The following is a 22580-nucleotide window of genomic DNA, read 5'->3' as shown; positions in this document are numbered from 1 at the left end:
AATGGAGGGAATCAAAAATTCCCCTCAAGCCTTCTTATGAATGGAGCACCAGTTCCCTTGTATGACCGGTGTTCAATTCACTCCTATTGGGCTGCAGGAGATTACAATCCCGGCAGCCCCATAGCAGTGAATGGAGTACTGGTCTAGCACACTGTTCACAAAGAGACTCTAGTCTCTGGATCCAGTGATCGATTTTGGGCACAATTATGTATTAAGTTCCTTAAGTGACATTTACTCAGAGTGAAATTGGTGGTGAATCTGTCTTGATAGACTGCAATTCACAAAGGTATATGTAACATACTAAGGGCTCGGTCACATCTGCGCCAGGGACTCTGTTCTGCAGGTTTCCATTTCTTGCACAAAACAGGGCAGGAGACGGAAACCTGCCGGCATCTTTTCAAACTAAGAGTCCGGCCGTGAGCGCCGGTGAGCGTTTTATGCTCTCTGCGGCGAAACCGTTTTTTTTTAACCGGACACAGAGTCGGGCATGCAGTACTCTGTGTCCAGTTTGAAAAAAAAACGGTTTCGCCGCGGAGAGCTCAAAGCACTCACCGGCACTCACGTCCGGACTCGGCATGACAGGTTTCCGTCTTCTGCCGGCAGAAGACAGAAACCTAATACGGAGTGCTGAACGCTGGTGTGAACCCAGCGTAAGGCCTCATTCACATCTGCGTTGCTATTCCGTCTGGGGGAGTCCACATAAGGACCACCTGAACGGAATACCGAACACAACTGCAAGCGGCGTGCCAGTGAAAGCACACGGATCCCCATAGACTATAATGGGGTCCGTGTGCTTGCCGCCAGATCTCTGCAGGGATCATGTGGACAGGAAAGTACTTCACAATCTACTTATCTGTCCGCATGATTTGTGCAGGCAGCACGCGGCAAGCATAAGGACCCCATTATAGTCTATGGGATCCGTGTGCTTTTACTGCACAGCACTTGCAGTTGTGGTTGGTACTCCGTTCGGGGGGGTCCCCAACGCAGATGTGAACGAGGCCTTACCTGTTATACGTCTACTCAGTCAATCCAGAGGTCCAGTTGATCATCTAGTTAGAGGGCTGTCAGCAGCCCAGTCAGGAAGAAGGTTAATGTAACTAATCTGAGTGATTGGCTCTCCATATGAACCTGCTCTGTACTCTTTTCTGTACCTTTTATTGTTTAATGCAACCTATTATGATGTCCTAGTGATATTGGACTGTTTATTTGTATCTGCTATTGTGGAACGTCTAGTTCTACTGCTAGATTCTCTCTCTGCTGTGTCTCTGAGTCTGATATTGGATTCTTCTTGGCTGTTACGACTTCTCTGTTACTTATTCTGGTGACTACTCTGCAGACACAACCTTAGAATTTGTAAATCCCTGTACAGAGGTGAAATCCTGCTATTCCTTATACTCTGATTACAAGAGTACCTTTAACCAGGTCTGACAAAATTATCTACCGTAAGTTCTATTAAAAAGAGAACATCTGACAGAAGTCTATAGAAAGGGAAGGGGGAGCAGTGAGCAGGAGATGAGTAAGGCCCCGTTCACATGGGGCACGGGATGGCGTATTTTGGTCCTGATTTTGACGCGGGAAGTCGCGCCAGAGTAGGACCAAAATGCGCATGCCGCGAATGTCTTGGCTTACGACAGTCACGGCTTCCCGCTCCGGAGTAGGCCCAAATGAATGGGCCCAGCCCAGATGGTGCTGCCGCGAGGCCTGAAGAAAGATAAGATAATCCTTTAATAGTCCCACAGTGGGGAAATTTCAGTATGTTACAGCAGGATAGTAATACAGATACAGGATAATACACAGTAATATATTACAGACGTAGACACACATATGCTGAGAAGAGAAGATATACTAGGAGTCCATAGCAGCTAAGGAACAGAAGTAGTAAGAAGGAAGACTTCATAATCATAATCATTAGTTCTCTGTGCGGAGTGATCTTCACTTGGTCTGATGTAGATTATACAGCCTGGTCGCGGTAGGAAGGAAGGACTTGTGATAGCTCCTTCTCACACTTGGGGTGAAGCAGACGGTCACTTACAGTGCTGCTAAGTGCCATCAAGGTCTCATACATGGGATGGGATTTGTTCTCCCGCATGGAGCTCACCACAGACAGTATCCTTCTGTCACCCACCACCTGTACTGGGTCCAGGGTGCTCTCCAGGACAGAGCTGGCCCTTCTGATCAGCCTGTCAAGTCTATTTCTGTCCCTGGTTGATATACTGCTCCTCCAGCAGGCCACACCGAAAAAGATGGCTGAAGCAACCACAGAGTTGAAAAAGGCCCTAAGAAGTGGCCCCTGGACTCTGAAGGCCCTCAGCCTCCTGAGCAGGTAGAGTCTGCTGTGACCCTTTCTGTGCAGCGCCTCCAGGTGGTCAGCCCAGTCCAGCTTATTATTGAGGAGCACGCCCAGGTACTTATAGGTCCTGACTATCTCAATACATGTCCCTTGGATCTCCAACAGGGTCGGAGCACTTCTCTGTTTACTATAGTCCACCACCATCTCCTTGGTTTTCCCAGCATTAATCCTGAGGTGGTTCTGCTACATCATTCAACAAAGTCCCGGTTTAAGTCTCTGTATTCCCTATCGTCACCATCAGTGATAAGGACTACTATTCCAGAGTCATCGGAGTACTTCTGTAAGTAACAGCTGGATGAGTTGTACCTAAAGTCAGCAGTGTACAGTGTGAAGAGGAATGGGGCAAGAACTGGACCTTGTGGTGCCCCCGTACTACAGATCACAGTGTCAGACACACAGTCCTGGGCTCTCACATACTGAGGGCGCTTTGTCAGGTAGTCTAGGATCCAGTTGGACAGGTGATGGTCCACTCCACCAAGGTTCAGCTTCTCCCTCAGTAGCCCTGGCTGAATGGTGTTGAACGCACTGGAAAAATCAAAGAACATTATTCTCACAGTGTCCCCGGGTTTCTTTAGGTGAGAGAGAGCTCTGTGAAGAAGGTGGATGATGGTGTCATCTACCCCAATGCCCAGTCGATAGGCAAACTGGAGGAAGTCCAGAGCGGGGCTCACTAGGGGGTGTAGGTGTGTCAGGACCAGTCGACCAGGGCAGCTCGCTTATCTTTTCCGCTAGCGGGAAGAAACTGCTAGCGGAAAAAAGAATGCAGTCTGCATAGACCCCTATTGTGAGGGGGCAGATTTTGAGGAGGATTCAGCGCCACCCCCTCTTGCGTGAACGAGCCCTAAGAGAGGAGAGGTTCAGACACAGAGGCAATTGGAGCTAAATGGAAAGTTTCTCCTACATCTAGAAAGTCCTCTATTCGTATCACTAGAGGTCAGTACTTCTCAATAATATTCTACTTCTGCATAAGTGGTAGAGACACTTACACTAGGTGCACATTAGTGTTCGGGTGTTAGTGTTCGGGTTTCAGTGGTTCGGGTCCACTTAAGAAAACAGGTATATGCAGAAACCTGTAGACACCATGAAATATAGTGGGGTCTGCTGGTTTTATAGTGAAACAGATGGAGGGAAAAGTTCTCCTTGCAGGACTTTTCTCTCCACCGATTTTAGTTGGATTCTGTGGCGGAGTCTCCTATGGAGACTCCAATGCAAGTGAATCCAGCCTTAGATGTGCAGATTCTCCTCTACATTCTGTGTGCAGTGTATGGAAAACATCACTGCACCCAGTCTCTCAGGTCTCCAATTTAGGGAGAACGGAGTATGCTAAAACATGCAAAATATAGGTAATATAATGGGAAGAAATTGTGTTACTCCTCATATACACATTTATTTATGCAAAGTTTCTTAATGGAAGAAATGGACTAAAGCACAAAAATAGGTTATCAAACTTTTTGGAAAAAAGAGAGCTATGGGGAGATTTCATTACAATGTACAGACATATGAATGGACAGAGACCTTTCTAATGATCTCTGTACACCTAGGCTGGTAACCATGACTAAGAGATATCCCACACTATACAACAAAATTATGTAGAGTAGATTTTTGGGATGCTACATTGATACTTGGATTTTTTATTTTATTTTTTTGCTTGACACATTTGCAGCTCAGAAGGATTTTCTTATCTAATAAGGGGTAATTGGCCTTTTTCTCATGTTTTGTTTTTTGTTTTGTTTTTTGCCTTCCACTGGACCAACATGGTTGGATCGTCATGATATGGACCTGGTTCTTAATTCAATCTCATCAGCTATGACATAAGTAATTTTGCCAGCAATGTACAATAAAATATGCAATATAAAATATACAAACAGACAAGGAAACACAATTACATGTAGGTCAATGCTGAACAGCAATTTGTAGACATTCAGAACCATAAACCCAATGGGACAGATTTATTAAAGAGGACCTTTCACCACTTGGGGCACATGCAGTTTTATATACCGCTAGACAGCCGCCTATCATGTTCCGTACCCTGCGTGAAAAACTATCAGTCCCGGTACCGTAGCTCTTCACCATCAGGAGGGCGTTCCTGACAATCAGTCAGGAACGTCCTTCTTCACAGCAGTGCCTATTGCGCTGTACTGTGCGAGCGGTGAGGAAGGCCTCGCTCCCCTCCTGATAGTGCTCGTCCATAGAGGAGTATGGGGGGGACTTATAAATGGGACAGTTTATACAAAACGGCAAACATTTAGACTTGAATGAACATTTAAAGGCTGACAAAAGTGGCACAGTGTACCGAGCTGTGCTCACTGGAAATACACAGCTCCAAGAACTGTCTAATGGCTGCCCCTGGTTACTCCAGCTCAATTCCCATTTAAGTGGATGGAAATGGAGGCGCAGCGCTGGCATGACCACAGCATTGCTAGTCACAGTCATCTGCATGGACTATGTTTAAGCACTTCAAAAAGGATTCTTAGTTCAATAGATGTGTGAATTGTAGCAAACCCAAAAATACAGATTACGTCTTGCACTGCATAGGCACCAATCTGAAACGCCAATTTTATAGTGAGAGATTTGCTCAGCTTCTATTTGTCAAGTTGCTGAAGCTGTTAATTCCATTAGTGCTGCCCTTGTGTTATTTTTACTTCATTGGCATCCTGAATCACCAGCTTGGATGACATTCAGATCCTAATTATTGCATGCATACATTTCACCTATTGTATATTTTAGCAGCACATGTACGACGTTACCTAGGGAACTGTTCTAAAGGATGTTACATTTCCCTGGTATATATTAGAGAAAAGGGTGTTTATCTTCTCGCATACTGGCAGTGCGCAAAACAGGAACATGCCATCTGTTAATGACTGCCCAAAAACATGTATAGAGGGACGGTATTTATTTCTATCATATGTGTTATGGTTACAAATGGAAGCTTTTCTTAATACTTCATCTAAACAGTTGCATTATAAAGCGAGAGTCCACTCAACTATAAAGAGCAATGGATATAAGCCTTAGGTGCGGTAACATTGTTCTCTTACCTAGAGAGACACTAATGCACACTGATCGCTAAAGCACAAAGCGTGAGGAGGCTTGTACTGCACTTGTGTGCACTTCTATCGCTCCATCCTTTAAGGTAAGGGTTAGTTCACATGTAAATAAAGTTTGGCTTATTTTGGCACCGGAAAAAAAAGCTTCCTAATTAGGAAGATTTTTTTGACCTTGCCAAGCTTTTTTTGGAGCTTTTTCTTTGTAAAAACAGCTTTAAAAAAGCCAGGCTGTTTTCCCCTCCTGTAAAGTGAATGGGCTGAAAAAACAGCTACCATTTTTTTCCGTGCGGTTTTTTGCAAAAAAAGCGCGTTGCTTATTTTTTCAAAAATCCGCGCGGAAAAAAATGCGCGGTTTTCGCTTCCCATTCACTTCTATTGCTTTCTTCAGGCGGAAAACGCCTGAAGAAAGGTCATGTCGCTTCTTTTTCTACTAGCAGAAAAAAAAAGCTAGCTGTTCACATAGGGGCTCCATTGTAAAGGGGCTGATTTTGAAGCAAAATCCGCTGTCAAAATCAGCCTCTTTGCCCCCCTGTGAACTAGCCCTAAGGTTGGAAGTGTGGTGGTGCAAAATTACAGAGATGCTTTAAATGCATATTCACATAGAATAAGGGTAAGATCACACAAAGAGTTTTTTGGTCAGGATTTTGAGGCCATATCCGCCTCAAAATCCTAACCAAAAAGATGGCTCCCATTGAAATCAATGGGAGCTGGTTTGTTCCGGCTCGCGGAAAAAAGAAGTGACATGCTCATTCTTCAGGCCGAGTCACCTCGCAATTCGGCCTGAAGACAACTCCCTCCTCCCGATTAGGCCCATTCATTGGGCCTAATCTGGAGCGGAGTGCACGACTGGATGCCGCTGCAGTTCTCTTCCTTGCGCTGAATTCAGCGCGCTGTCAGTGGTATATAATACCGTGGGTGCCAGAGGATGTGAAAGGTCCTCTTTGAGACCACTGTACAGTTTTTACAGTGATAAGTTTTGACATCCTTTCTTTAAAAGAAAAAAAAAAAGCACTGAAGCAAAGAAGCGTGAATTCAATAGATGTGGTCACTACTATGAATTCTCATTCTCTTCCTTGCAGAATATCGATATTAAATTAATAGCATGAGCATGGTTTATCACGCACACAGAACCAGAAGTGAGATGAAATCAAGCGCTTGTAGTATGCAGAGATGATTCCCAAGCCAAAACTTGAAGCACCATAATATTTTATTGCACGGCACTAAGAAACGCCTGCCAGGAAGACTTTTCCTTTAATTGGTCTCCTTGCATCACACAGGGCTGTGGTCTCCAAGGCGTTTATCTGCAAACTACAGGGATGTGCTGTTTTTTGCATAATAAAGATATGTGTATTTATAGACTAATTTAAGTGCAGACCAGTTTATTATTTTTCAGGATGAAGACATATACAGTATATTGCTGCAAGTGTAATGGGTTATCCAGGAGACTATAGTAAGGCCCAAAGGTGTTGACCCATCAGGACATTTCCTCTTAAGGCTCAGTACACATATGCGTTGCTTAGTTCACTCTTCTGTTCCATCGTAGGAAGAGAAAAACAGAGAAATAGTAAAGATGGATCCATCTAATGACAGAAAACAATGGATCCCAAGGAATCCAATTTTCAATAGCGTGGTCCATCTTGCATCCGTTAGGCTAAGGCCCCACATTGCGGAAACGCAGCTTTTTTGTTGTTGCAGATTTGTTGTTGCGGTTTTTTGAGCCAAAGTCAATAATGGATACAAAAGGAATGGGAAAGAAATAGGAAACTCTCATACTTCTCCCTTCTGCTCAATTGACTCCTGGCTTTGGCTCAAATAACTGCCGCAAAATCTGCAACATAAAAAGCTGTGCTTCCACAATGAGGGGCCTTAGCCTTGTGCCCCACGGGACGTAAATTCTGCGAGAAGAGGATGGAGGGCATCATTGGAGAGTCTGCAGGTAGCACAGGGGATGCCCCCAATACTGTTGAAGCGCCCCTACTGCTGTCTGGAGACTTTGCATATGGTGAAAATCATGAATATCACCGGAACGGCGGCGTGGAGAAGACATCTAAAGGTAAGGGAAGAATAGCCTTTCTTAAGGCTATTCCGACGTGGTAGGCCTGAAAAAAAGGATTCTAATGATAGGAATCCTTAAAGGGATTCTATCTATACCTCTAGCTTATGTAAATTCAAGGTGCTTTTTTTTTTTTACTAAATCCAGAAATCTAGCTGCACAGCTTTTAGGGGGTATTCATGTGTAGGAATTTTATAGAAAATCCACCTGAAATCTGCCTCCCATTCATTCCAATGGAAGGCAGTAGCAGATTTTAGTGGAAAAAATAAGCATCCTGCTTGTGGATAAAACTCGCTTGCGGCCCTGTCCAATAAAGGCAAAATACAGTAACACTCTACTCCAAATTCTGCTTCAAATTCATTTTCAGACAACTTAGTCTCATTTAGTAGAGCATGTTATTCTGGAACAAAATTTGATGCACTTTATTTAAAAATTTTAAACTTGTCTAAGGCTAAGGCCCCACGGGATGTTCCGAGCGGTGGGAACACATCACGGTTCTTCCCTCAGTGCTTTAAAGGGCCTCTATCAGCAAAATTATGCTGATAGAGCCCCACATATGCGTGAATAGCCTTTAAAAAGGCTATTCAGACACAGGTAAAATTATATTAAACTACCCCCCCGGTTTAAAATAAAACCCTGAAGCAGAATATGTTTAACTTACCAAACGTTCACGGGGAGCGGGCATTCAGGGTCCGACGTCATCTTCAGCCACGCCTCCTCTTCCAGCAATGTCCTCGGTTCCCGTCTAACTCACGAACTGACATTGATACAAAAAATGCTGCGCAGTAGCATGCTGCTTCTACTACTGCTACTGCGCCCGCACCTTTTTTTCATCAATGTCAGTTCGCGAGTTACACGGGAACCGAGGACATCGCTGGAAGAGGAGGTGTGGCTGAAGATGACGTCAGACCCTGAATGCCCACCCCCCGTGCATGTTCAGTAAAGGTAGGAGAAGAATAGCCTTTCTTAAGGCTACTCCGACGTATCAAGGAGAAAAAAAAAGTTTTTAATGGTAGAATCCCTTTAAACATTTCTGGACTACCCATTGGGTATATATGTCTGGATCTGGATAGTGGCTTCCTTCTCCTGCAAGGACGTACCAGAAATCGTGCAGCTGCTGAAAGGGGGAATCAGCTGCAACTATGGCTGGAGCTCCGGTAGAGAAGGCAAGGAAGGTTTACTACTGTCCCTGCCTTCTTAATCGCTGTGTACACAGCACTCAATGTGCGCTGTATACACAGCTATGGGGGCCACCATGATGCAGATACTCTCTGACCCAGAGTCTGTTAGAGCTACTGGGTCCTACAGGATCCAGATCAGCTCTATAGTTATGAGCAGGAGGCTGTATTCCTACTGCAACTGGGGCTAAATGTAAACGCCCCTTATTACAGGTTGTAGCCCAAACCCTGACGACACCATACAAAATAAAATTTATTTGAAAATGTTTTTAAGTAGTACTTTGTGCTATTAAATAAAAATTAATTAATTGTGAAAAACAGACACGTTTTCCCTACTCTTTTGTTTATATTTTCCCAAATATCAAAAAATTTAAACACATACAAAAATAAAAACATAAAAATAAATCCCTATGTGTCACCGAAAAAAAACCCCCACAGAAATTACCGTATATACTCGAGTATAAGCCGACCCGAATATAAGCCAAGGCTCCTAATTTTACCACAAAAAACTGGGAAAACTTATTGACTCGAGTATAAGCCTTGGGGGGGGGGGGGGGGGATGCAGCAGCTACTGGAAAATTTCAAAAATTAAAATGGTCGGAGTTTTTTGGTGCAGTAGATGCTGGGAAATGGGAGGGGGTGTTTTGGTTGTCTGTCTGCCCCTTCTCTGAGCTTGAGGACTGGGTTTTTTCCCCCCACTTGTAATTCAGCCTGGCTGACTATAGGATATCTGCAGTGCTCTTATTAACCCCTTTCCGACGGAACAGGAGCACTGCAGATCCCCTATATTCAGTAGACCGGGCACTGTCAGACACAGGGATACCTAATGTATATGTGTTTCACAGTCATTTTCTACTCTTGCATGTATTCTAGGGAAAGGAGGGATTTACAACTTTTATTTATTTATTTTTTAAAGCCTTTTTTTTTCCACTATCTTATGGGAGATTCCATATATTGATATTGCGGCTGGTCATGACCCCCCCCCTCCTAAAAAAAATAAAAAATTATTTTTATTTTTTTGACTCGAGTATAAGCCAAGGGGGGCTTTGGGGCTTTTTCAGCACAAAAACTGCGCTGAAAAATTCGGCTTATACTCGAGTATATACGGTAGTTGAATAACCCAAACTATAAAAATGTTATAACCCTCAACACCTCACATACATAAAACCTGAAAATATGTCTGGTCCTAAACCAAAAATTGGTCAAGTACTGAAGTGGGTAAAGAGAACTAAAATTTATATTTATAGAATTTTCATATCACAATCTATCTATCTATCTATCTATCTATCTATCTATCTATCTATCTATCTATCTATAGTTTTCACACTGACCAGCCACTGAGCTTCACAATAGGCTGACAGTTTCTGTCCTCTAAAGTTTACTCTCTGCAGTTGTCTCATGATCATCATAGACAGGATTACAATGAAAGATAATACCTCTATTATAAACCTACAGACACTAGGAGATTACTATAGGTCATGCTTTCACATTCTTACACAATGATCTATCGATAATGGACCGGACAAAGAGAGGATCACCGCGCTCAATCAATCGTCTTTTAAAATAAATTTCTCTTTATTTCGGAAAAGGCAAACACAACGCGTTTCGGGCTTATCGCCCTTTTTCAAGTGTATAGACTTGGGACTCACGTCGAGCTGGATGCTTTGACGTGAGTCCCAAGTCTATACACTTGAAAAAGGGCGATAAGCCCGAAACGCGTTGTGTTTGCCTTTTCCGAAATAAAGAGAAATTTATTTTAAAAGATGATTGATTGAGCGCGGTGATCCTCTCTTTGTCCGGTCCATTATCGATATTGCTGACACCTAGGGTGACGTGGATCCTGCTGGCTCATCACCAGGGGCAAAAAGACCTCCCCTCCATGAGTGGTCTTTAAGCCGAAACAAACAGTTGTGTATACAACTTTTCAAGGTGAGAAGCTCTCTTGTCATACTGATCACCTTATTTTACGGTACCTCACCATATGCAGCTCGGTGCTGTTCTCTGTTTACCTATACACAATGATCTATGCACAGGTCACACACCATGATAAAAACACTCCTATAGAAGTCAATGGTCAAGTTTCTGAAGTTTCATTTTATAGGCAAGTCTTGATCTCCTGCCATGCTTCCTCTCTGGCCGTCTGCACTAAAAAGGTAAATCTACACCAGTTTTTGGCATAATTTGTAGTACATTTGCCAGAGTGAGGGAGGTTACATCCCCTACAACTCTTTTAGAAATTAGAAAATAAGGCTGAGGCCTACGTTGGGGAGAAGCTGCTCTTTTTGTTACAGACTTTGCTGTGGTTTTTCTTAGGCTAGATTCACATCTGTGCCCAGTTTCTGCCTGGGGTCCACCTGTCTCAAAGGTAACTTTAAGTGGATTAGTTTTCTGTTCTTGGAGTCTACATGCGGACCCCCCAAACGGAAACCCAAACGCAGATGTGAACCTAGCCTTAGCCAAAGCCAGGAGTGGAAATATAAGAAGTGGAGTGGAGTGGAAGTATAAGAACTTCATTTGTTCATTTGCTCAGTGGTTAGCACTGCAGCCTTACAGCACTGGGGTCCTGGGTTCAAATCCTGCTAAGGACAATATCTTCAATGAGTTTGTATATTCTCCCCGTGTTTGCGTGGGTTTCCTCCCACACTCCAAAAGACATACTGATGGGGGGGGGGGGGGATGTTATTTCCCATTACTTTTTCAAGCCACTTTTGGTTTTGGCTCAAAAAAAAACGCAACTTTTGTGCAAGGTGTGGTATCAGCCTAAAAGTGGGTATAAATTTTATTTTATTTTTTAAAAAAAAAGCAATGCATGCCCGGTTTTATTTAATAAAAAGTGCAGGTGATCCTATTCTTTTACCCATAATCTATCGCCACCAAAATCACTTGTAAACCACTTACTATATGCTAATGTAGGGGCTGAACACATCTTTCTTGTGTCAAAGTGCAAATCTGTTTCAGCGAAGATTCAACTTTCAACCTCTATGCAAATTAACTATTCAGCACACCTAGGCATGGCCATGTCTATTGGAGCATCCATTTTCACCTGTGAAGGCACAGGGTGGTGACCTTTGGCAAAAAGGGGTGCTCTGGCAGGTATGGTCACACTCTAGTCGCACTGAATAGTTCATATAGGTACAGACTAAGACTAAGGCACCATTGGGCGGAAACAGCGCTAAAGCATTGTGGAAAGAACCGCGGCGTCAACGCATTTTGTGGTTCTTCCCGCAGCGCATTCAACAGAAAGTTCACAGAATTTTCCTCCGCGGACTTTCTGTTACAATTATATCTATAGGAAAGCCGCCGGCCTCCGTCTCAGGTTCCGGACCAAAAAACTCTGTGTGAACTTACCCTAAGGTTTGTCTGAAGCTGGTTGCGCCACCTGATCTATTGCCAGCCAGATTACCTTGCCCAAAACCCAATCTTCTGCTTGATCTATTGGCAGTCTAGATCTAAAAGTCTGTACGGTCAGAAACCTTCACCTTACTAACCATAGCCAATCTGCTCTCTCATTCTTTCCCCCAACCTTAATAACTTACTTTCCCCAGCAGAGGTCACAATAATATGCCTGTAAAGGTATTCTTACATATTGAAAAAAATCCTCTTGTATATTATTACGCTCCAGACTTTTCCTTGCATTTCGGCGCCTAAACACTGGCATGAAGCAGCCCGGACCATCAACATCTGAGTAGAGACCAGAGCTGCTGCAAGCCGGTGTTTATTCCATTACAGCATCTGTTAACCTGTTCCTCACCAATGGCAAAGAACAGGTTAACAAATGCTGTAATCTTCCCCATGCTGACATCCGCTCTACGCTTACAGCAAATGTTCGCACTGTAAATATGGCGCTACACAGCGAAGACCCCACGCATTTAGTGCAATTGAGGCTTCAGCTCTTCACTTAGCTATACGTTGCCGGTATGGAGACTGCAATACAGTTGTACTCTAGATCATAAATAAAAATTTACGCATTTCTATATCCAAAAATGCCTGAACTTTAAAAATATTTAAAAGTTTCCATTCAATGAACAATGTAGGGCTAGCAAAAAAAATAATAATAATAATAATAAGCAATTTTGCCTTCTAAAGAATTTTTGTAAGACGTGATCAAAATGTTGCACATCCCCCAAAATTGTATAAATAAATCTACATCTTATTTTGCAAAAATAGACGCCTTACACACAGAAACAGAAACTATTATTGTGGTTTTCAAAGTTTTCCATTTTTGTAACGGTATTCAAACATAAAACTATATAAGGGAGGTTCACATGGGCTGAGCTCTCTGTTGATTGAGAGCTCATCCACTAAAACAGTGGGTACCCAAGGACCCCATAGACTATAATGGGTTTCCGCAGAAAAGTCCTCCGTGCAAGACTTTTCTCTCCTCAAATTTTCGGTGGAGTTTCCCATGCAGATGTAAAGCTAGCCTTCATTTGGAAATGTTGTGATTATGCCAAGAATATCAGGAACATACCATGAACGCCGTAAAAATGAAACCCTAAATTTCCTATTTGTACATGAACACCATTAACATCCTCCTTTATTGTTTCCCTCCTTAGGGTCCGTTCACACGGAGTAAAGTCGCACTGATTCTGGCACGATAACTCGCGTAAGAATCAGCGGTGATAAAAAGACTCCCATTGACTTCAATGGGTTCCGTTTTCCACGCGGAACACACTGAAATCAATGGGTTAAAAAGGCTCCTGGAAAAAAGACCTGAGCGTCTCCCATTGATGTCAATGGGAGCCGTCTTTTTGGTCAGGGTTTGAGGCGAATACGGCCTCAAAACCCTGACCAAAAAACCCTGTGTGAACTTACCCTAAGGGTGCATTCACACGAAGGAAAATGGCGCTGAATTTGGTGTAGCATCTGCATCAGATTCAGTGCTGATAAATAAGCCTCTGACGCGGATTCCACACCAAATTCAGCGTCATTTTCCTCCGTGTGAATGCACACTTAGGGTCTATTCACACTGAGTTTTTTTTGGCAAGGATTTTGGCACTAAATCGGTGTCAGAATCCATGTGGAAAAAACGCCTCCCCATAGAGTTCTATGGGATCCGCTAGCTTTTTTTTCCACTAGCCGATTTTTTCTGCTAGCTGAAAAAAAGCTTCCTTCAGGTGGATTCCGCCTGCAAAAACCAACGCAGTCAATGGGAAGCGGAAAATCCACGTGGAATTGGCAAACAATGCGTGGAAAAAACGCTAGCGGTTTTTTTTTCAAGGTCCATACACTGTGCTAGAGGAAAAAAAACATTTCCTAATTCCTGAAGTGGATTTTTTCCTCAGCAAAAAACTCTGTGTGATTGGACCCTAACAAATCTTTTTTAGAGTGCATTTCACCACCAATGCCAGATGATTTAAGATTCTGGCACAGTTAGAATTTTTCTCTAGCCCCACCATTCCCAAACAATAAATGCTATTAATTGTGGTGCCTAATATGTTATTTAGGCCATCTACTGTCGGGTGGGTGTTGTCACACAGGAAAAGACGAGGGGTGAGATTGTGAGCAGTGACATGGTCCACCTCTGATTGGCGCTATCAATCACACCCCCTTTCCTGCTCCTGTCTGGCACTGCCCAACTGACAGTATAGTCTAAGTAGCATATCAGGCACCAAAACTAACTGCACTGATTGGTCAGGAACGGTGGAGGATAGTGAAAAAATTTCAACTGTGCTGGATTAAGTGTAGATGTGCTTAACAACAGATAATAAGAAATGGATTTGGCGAAAGTCCTCTTTAAAACCACACGTGTATAGAATTTTTAATGACAAAAGTATAAGACACCATAAAAATTGCAAAGTAATTTTTTATTATAAAAAAAAAGCATGGAAAACCTGTGCAAGACTAAGGCCCCACTGGCCGTAATCGCAGCGCTAAAGCAGAAAGTTGTCAGTTTTCCTCTGCGGACTTTCTGTTACAAGTATATCTATGGGAAAGCCGGCGGCATTTCTGTAGATAGAATTGACATGCTGCAATTTGCAAAGCCACAACGGCTTTGCAAATCGCAACGTGTCCCTGCTGCGTTTTTTTCCGTAAAGTGGGCATGGGATTCGCATGAATACCATCCCCTTTGCTTGCACTGTAAAATGCCGCGATTTTTCCCGCAGCGTCTCTGCTGCGGGCAAATCGCGACGTTTACGTCCCGTGGGGCTTTAGGGTTTTAAAGGGGTTATGCCATAAAAATAATTTGTCCTCTATATATTCTGTTGAGCTAGAGAACCAGTGGTGGTCACAAAACCCGCATCTGCTTGATTCACTTTAATAGGAGCGCCAGAAATAGCCAAAGTACAGGGCTCGGCTATCTTTGGCATTCCCATTGAAGAGAACAGAGTGGGGGACGTGCGTTCTGAATCCACTGCTACATTCACCATGTGGGTAAAACATCCCTGTTCTCAGGATCCAAGGAGTTAACAGTGGTCAGATCTCCACCATTAAACAGTTTTTCCCATCCATAAATAATTTTTGTGGTATGACCTCTTTAATAATTACAAAAGAAACGGAGTGCAAACTCCTTTATTATATCCTATAAAAGCTACACTCGATCCGAGCACAAACACAGGGAAATACAGAATGCCTGGATTATAATTACTTGAAATGAGGCTTGTAAACAGTATTTTAATATCATTTCACGCAATCATTCATCTATGTAGACACGAGCGACTATTAAAAATGTGCTAGGAGTTCAATGCGAACAAGTGGTAATTGCAGAACACAGGCATGCAGAGCGCCAATGCACATCAGCATTTCATAGAGCAGACTCCAAGTTGTCTGTCAAGCACGGTTAGTGTGAGACTTGTAAGTAGCATGCTAATGATAGCTCAGCCCTTCAGGAATACATAATCAGACCTCAGACAAGGCAGCAGAGGACTCCTCTCACCCCCCCCCAACCGCCCAGGAGCACATAATTTATAGCTCACTTTGCAGACCTCTCCCCGCATCCTCCACCACCACTCCCCCTCAGCATTAACTCCTGCCTCGCTGCAGAATACTCCACATATGAGCGGAGCTTCACTTACTGCATCTTTTAGAAAAAGCATCACTGCAGTTTTTATAAGCCAAAATCAGAAGCAGATGCAGCAAGGAGGAGAAATGGAAGTTCTTCCTATACGTTTCTCATTCCTATGGAAGCCTCTTCTGTCTTTGGCTTAAAAAAAACTGAATGAAAGACGGCAACAAAAACTATGCTGTTTTTCCAAAAATTATTGTGTGAAAAAAGCTGAGGGTGACCACTAGGATTTGTCCTGAAACCCTAAGTTCACACAGAGATTTTTGGTCAGGATTTTGAGGCCGTATCCACCTCAAAATCCTGACCAAAAAGACGGCTCCCATTGAAATCAATGGGAGCCTGAAGAAACGACATGGAAAAAAAAAAGAAGCGAGATGCTCATTCTTCAGGCCGTTTCACCTCGTGATTCGGCCTGAAGACACTCACTCCTCTGGACTAGGCCCATTCATTGGGCCTAATCTGCAACAGAGTGCGCGGCTGGATGCTGGTGCAGTGCACCGGCTTTCAGTCGCGGCTACCGAGTTTTTGGATCGGAACCTGAGGCGGCCTCCGCCTCAGGTTCCGATCCAAAAAACCCTGTGTGAATTCAGCCTTAGGCTAAAGAGAGACTTGTGGTATCTTGTGCCCAGGGTAAAAAGAGTCACAGAGGTCTTTTTCTTTATGTGCACTGCAACAGAAGACACTGGGGGGAACTTACTATCCTCTTTAAGCCATAGATGCTAATAATTGTGTCACATCTTTTTTTTGCACCAAAGATGCACCACTTTATGCACCCTGTTCAGCACTTTTTGACAAATTGGGCAGAGTGCAGTGAAGATTTCTCTGTCCAACATATTGACTAACCCAAGCTAGTTTTCTGTATTTAGTAAAACTACATCAGTTCCTGCACATCTTTCCATTCGGGCTCACTGAAACCAAATCCTGTTGGCAATTTAGGCGCATTTTGTGCCTGTCAGAGACTTCATTAAGCCTGGTGTACAAAATGTACAAGCAATATTACCATGGACATTATATGTTCCCCAATACCTTATGGATTACCTTGGGTATGCCTTATTTCTCCCCACGCTTCAATTGATATTAAGAGGGGTTCATAATACCGTACGTGGGTCCCTAAGGTCGGGAGACACGACGACAAGTCACAATGGTTTCAGGGACTGTTGAGGGAGTTAATACAGTTTCACTTATGCTACAGAATTTGATGGTACCATGTATATAAAGATACAACTAGTCATACATATTACGCTAGGTTCACATTGACTTGCTCTCCAATGTCTGTCCAGGGACTAAAACAATCACTAAAACAGCGGCTACACATCGAGCCTAGTGGGCCCCATTGACTATAATGGAGTCCATCTGGTGTCCATTGTTTTTAAACTTTATCTTCTGCCGAATTTCCCTAACATGATACGAATAGCCTTACATAATTGTCAGCTGGTCGTCTAATGTGAATGGTGGCTTCCCGAATCTCCAGCAATGGCAAATGTTGAGGCAGTAGGATCTAAACCAAACTTTTTTTTTCTTGTAGACCACTTTCAAAATTTTACTGCCTTTGGTGGACCCCTAGTACTACATTTCTACCATATTCCCAAAACTCGTCAAAAAATGTGAAGATTAGATCTAACGATGGAAATCTGCGTCGCGGCTGAGTTCCCTGGGAGTCCACCTGGACCACTTTGGGAATCACTGATCTAAACTGTCCCGATCCTTTTGTTCTTGGGGGGTTAAGTCACATCCAGACCTGTTAGGCACAAACTTCTTCCCCCTTCTATCCAGGGATATTGGGTCACTGAGTGTCCCTGTGTGGGATCGGTTCACACAGCTGTTGTAATGATCCTATGTTCACATCTGCATTGGCGTCTCCATCTGTAGACTACGTCGCAATGTACATTGAAAATCAGCAGGCGAAAAAAAGTGCTTCCATATCAAAGAGCGGACATCTGATGGATCCCATTATAGTCAGTGGGGTCCATGGGCTGATGGCGTCCACTATGTTAGTGATCTGTGTGTCCGTTGTTCTGGTCCGCCAGAGGCAGAGTGGCACAAATGTGAAATAGTGTAAGTTGTTCACATTAGCATTGTCTCTCCATTGTTCTGCTCCGTCAGATGACGAGGTGGATTGCTAAAATAACGGTAACACACAGAGTCCAACAGACCCCACCGACTACAACGGGGTCCGTCATAACTTACGGAGACGCAACGCAGATGTGAATGATGCCTTATAGAGCTGTGGTCACGGTTTCCAATGACTTATATTAACCTGTAGCCTAAAATACACCGAACAGTCAACGCACTGAACCCGCGCGTATTGCCCCAAGTGATCCATAGCATCCAATAACATCTGTAACGTGTAGCCATATTGCCTAGATATCTAACACACTTCCTTTTCACCTGTAAAGGAAAGAGTTAATATGACATTGTGACGAGCCCTCCACCCCATATATAGTCGCCTCATTACCACAGCGCACTGCTAAGGTGGGAGAGAAAATAGCGCCATAGCCATATGACTCCAGTATCCCTCCGCGCCGCGGCTGCCGGGCGCTTTTTTTTTTCTTTCCATTCCTCCTATCCCCCGCCCCCTCCCCTCATCACTTCTCCCCCGTGTCCTGCAGTCACAACACGACCCATGCAAAACGGCGGCCTGTGCTCCCCGCCCCCTCCCTTATCATAAATATATAAATTATGCTAATTAACAACATTGCATATTAATAAAAAAACAAGTAAAAAACCCGAATTTCGGCGCTCAGCCGCGTCTCTTCAGTGGTCACGAGCCGTCATGCCGGTGTTGAGGGGGGGAAAAGACAGTGACTCACCCGTATGGCGGCTCCGGGCGGCGGGATTAGGACTCGTCTGCTGCCTTTGTGGCGCTCTCACAGCTCCGGTGACCCGGGACGGCTCATTATAAATTCCCCTCACAAGCACTTGTAGCCGGGGCTCCGCACAATGGGGGCATTTGCATGAATAACGAGGGCTCGGTGCAGAGCAGGGACACCTCTTATTAATATTTAATCATCTGCCGTCCCGGTCCGGACACCCCGGCTGTGGCCGCCCATGCCGTGTAATGTTACACCACGAAATACACAAATCCGCCGTCTCCTCTTATAAAGTTGAATGCAGTTTTTACATGAACATTTTTTTGCAGCTGCGTCATGAACATAATATATGCAGGACGAGCGCTGCATACTGAGGCTGAATATGGAGTGAGGAGCTAGGGGGAGTGCTGCTCCTCTTAAAGCCACAGCACCCTATTCTCATGCTCAACCTGCCTGCCTGATAGCAACCCTTCCATGTACACCGCAGCCCCCCTAGAACTGATGTGCAGGGATGCAATGAGGCCACACAATGCTACCGTAAAGCACACAGACAAATTATTTTACTGCAATTTTTTTAAAATCATATTTTGCTCTTTGTACATATACCAGGCTTAAAGAGGACCTGTCACGTGGTTTTATATACTGCATATACCGCTGAATTCAGCGCACTGTCGGCTTTCCTGTTATGTGCCACAGCGGTGGAGATATCGGTGCAGTTACCGATATCGCATCACTATCAGAAGGGCGTTACTGACAGTCCAGCCGGGCCATGAGGAACGCCCCTCCTGACAGTACCCGTCCACAGCTCTGTACTGTCAGAAGGGGGCGTTCCTTACCCCCCCTCTTCCCCCAGCCATGGCGCTGAGCTGTGAGGAACGCTGCCTAGTACTAAGTACTATGGACAAGTACTGTGGGGAGGGGGTCGGTGTTCCTCACAGCTTAGCGTCATGGCTGTGCAGTAAGGAACACCCCCTCTGACAGTAGAGAGCTATGGACAGTACTGTCAGGAGAGGCGTTCCTCACAGCCCGGCTAGACTGTCAGGAAAGCCTTTCTGACAGTGAAGAGATATCGGTAACAGCACATAATTGACATATAACGGGAAAGCCAACAGTGTGCTGAATTCAGCAGTATATGCGGTATATAAAACCACATGTGCCCAAGGACATGACAGGTCTTCTTTAAAGGAGATGTTCAAGGAGTATTGATTTACTTACCTGATACTAATGGTGGACCAGGTGGTTTCAGCAACATCACACCTCCTGGGTCAAGGCAGAGCTTGACCCCCCATCCTTCCCTAATCTTACACTAGGTTCACACTAGCATTTGGGTTTCCGTCCTTCGGGTCCACTTGGGGTCCCGGAAAAAGGAAACCCTATCTACTTAAAATAGACTATTATGGGGTCTGCCAGGTTTCCACCCACAATCAGAGAGAAAAGAGACTGGAGAGAAAAGTCTTACATATAAGCAGAATGGAGGACAGAGACCCCAAATGGTCACACAATAGAGGCGTGACCGTAGACTTACAGGTAATTCATTACCTGTGCTATGAGCTCTGGCTGATTATAGTCACACACCCATGCAACAGTATACAAATCTGCACTAGTCAGAAACTGCCAGGGACAGTGGGACTAGACCCGGAATCTGGGACCGTCTTGAGGTTTGTCTTCATGATGTCCCATTACTGGGCAGCCGCATGTAATATATCAGTGACAGTGCCCATAGGACCAGAGCTGGGGACAGTCAAATTATTGCCCTATAACAAGGCTATGATAGGCGCACTCCTGCACCAACACCTAAAGCGATGCTGGGCTGTCATGGGACTCCTGAGTGAAGTCATTATCCACCCCTGCTTAGGTACATTTTCTATGCACAGGGACCCTCCATTCATAAAGCTAGGACTACTGCACCCTACGCTGAATGGCCTCATGTATCATCTGAAATACAGACCATGTTGCCATAGCAAGCAATCATAGCACAGCTACCATTTTGCTCCAGCAGCTCAGCAGATGAAAGCTGTACCCTGATTTCAGACCCCAGAGCATAATAATCGGAGACCCAGGGGAATAAAAACATAAAAAAACCACTGTTGCTTACCTGTCCCCCGGCTCCGACGCTGTCAGCCTTCTTCAATGACGTCAGACGTCACATGACCCGGGACGCAGGCTGGGTTCATGTGACATCAGAGACATCAGACAACTAGGCCTGAGGCCTGCCTGGATCGTGGAGAGGTAAGTAACAGTGTTTTTTATGTTTATTACCTCTCCCGGGCCTCCGATCATTATACTTGGGGGTCTGAAAAGACCTCCGAGTATAATAATAGTCTTTGTGGGGCCTGCGGTGTCACTTACCGATCCTGACCCAGCCAGGATCGATAAGTAAATAGGGCCTGTTACTGGCTGGAGTAACTTCATCCGGTAACGGCCTATTAAAAAAAAACAAAAAAAAAAGCAGCGGTAGTGGCTGTCACTGGGCCCCTAATGTCCCGGGCCCTGTGGCAGCTGCCTCTGCTGCTATGGTGGTAGTTAAGCCCCTGCTAGATCGCATGTGAGTCAATGCAGTTGGGGAAGAAAGGGGGCGAGGGCTTTTTAAAGTTCCCGTCATTGTCCTGTGAATTTGTTTGCAGAGTGTAGTGTGGAGTCCATTCAGTGGTTGTCATCTACTGTATAGTCTGCTGATGGGACTTCCAAGCATATTTAAAGATGCTTTCCCTTTAAGACAACCTCACTGCATGTGTCCTATTTATGGATTAGAATTATCTCTAACATATTATTTATCCTGGCAGAACATTTGGCAGAATTATGAGGTCGACTTTCCACAGGATCTGAAGGAGGATACAAAGCTGGTAGTGGACAGCTCCAGTCCACAGTCACATGTCCCAATAGGTCATGGGTGAAAACGATCAAGTTCCAGAAGAGCCTTTTGATGACATCACAAGCTTTAGTCCAAGATTTTCTGTCCTTCTATGATCCTCAGATTACTTTACATCTACTCTACAGCCTTTAAACAGCTACAAGAAGAGGAACATTTAAGACCTCTCAAGCAATGGCCACTTTCTGCAGTTAGGTGTACTCACAAAGCATTTGAGTTTCCTGCTGCATTATGACTAATGGCCAAGAAATTTTACTGGACTTTCTGCAGTAAGATGTACTCACTAACAAGTGAGTTATCTGTTGCATCAAGAGGCAAATTTCACACATGGTTCCTGTTTTCTAACTACCGCGATGACCACTTTTTGCAGTTAGATGTGCTCATAAAGTCCATGAGTTTCATGCTGTATCCTGAGACAGAATTCAAGTATGGTCTCTGTTCTCAAGTAATGGCCAAGACTTTACCGTAGATAGTCTTTGTCCTCTACCAATGGCCAAGACATTTTTCCAAAGTAAGATGTACTTACACACCAACTGAGTTATCTGCTGCATCAACCACAATGGCCACTTTCTGCAGTAGGATGTACAGTCCTATGAAAAAGTTTGGGCACCCCTATTAATCTTAATCTTTTTTAGTTCTAAATATTTTGGTGTTTGCAACTGCCATTTCAGTTTGATATATCTAATAACTGATGGACACAGTAATATTTCAGGATTGAAATGAGGTTTATTGTACTAACAGAAAATGTGCAATATGCATTAAACCAAAATTTGACCAGTGCAAAAATTTTGGTACCCTTATCATTTTATTGATTTTAATACTCCTAAATACTTTTTATTGACTTACTGAAGCACAAAATTGGTTTTCTAACCTCACTGAGCTTTGAACTTCATAGCCAGGTGTATCCAATCATTAGAAAAGGTATTTAAGGTGGTCAATTGCAAGTTGTTCTCCTATTTGAATCTCCTCTGAAGAGTGGCATCATGGGCTACTGAAAACAACTCTCAAATGATCTGAAAACAAAGATTGTTCAACATAGTTGTTCAGGGGAAGGATACAAAAAGTTGTCTCAGAGATTTAACCTGTCAGTTTCCACTGTGAGGAACATAGTAAGGAAATGGTAGACCACAGGGACAGTTCTTGTTAAGCCCAGAAGTGGCAGGCCAAGAAAGATATCAGAAAGGCAGAGAAGAAGAATGGTGAGAACAGTCAAGGACAATCCACAGACCACCTCCAAAGAGCTTCAGCATCATCTTGCTGCAGATGGTGT

The 22580-nt window shown here is 44.0% G+C and overlaps 1 protein-coding gene across 2 annotated transcripts in view; it reads right to left on the bottom strand.

The window, feature by feature from the left end:
- Window positions 1–18828, bottom strand: part of POU6F1 (POU class 6 homeobox 1) — a 61994-nt gene extending 43166 nt beyond the window's left edge. For both annotated transcript variants that reach the window (XM_075265887.1, XM_075265889.1), the window contains exon 1: window positions 18442–18828. The gene's annotated coding sequence lies outside the window, so the exon portion shown is untranslated. The remainder of the gene's footprint in view (window positions 1–18441) is intronic.
- Between the last annotated feature and the right edge of the window lie 3752 nt (window positions 18829–22580).

This window comes from Leptodactylus fuscus, chromosome 2 (genome assembly GCF_031893055.1).
Source record: "Leptodactylus fuscus isolate aLepFus1 chromosome 2, aLepFus1.hap2, whole genome shotgun sequence".
Classification (NCBI taxonomy): domain Eukaryota; kingdom Metazoa; phylum Chordata; class Amphibia; order Anura; family Leptodactylidae; genus Leptodactylus; species Leptodactylus fuscus.
The sequence above is the reverse complement of the archived record's forward strand: the minus strand, read 5'-3'. Positions and strand labels throughout refer to the sequence as shown.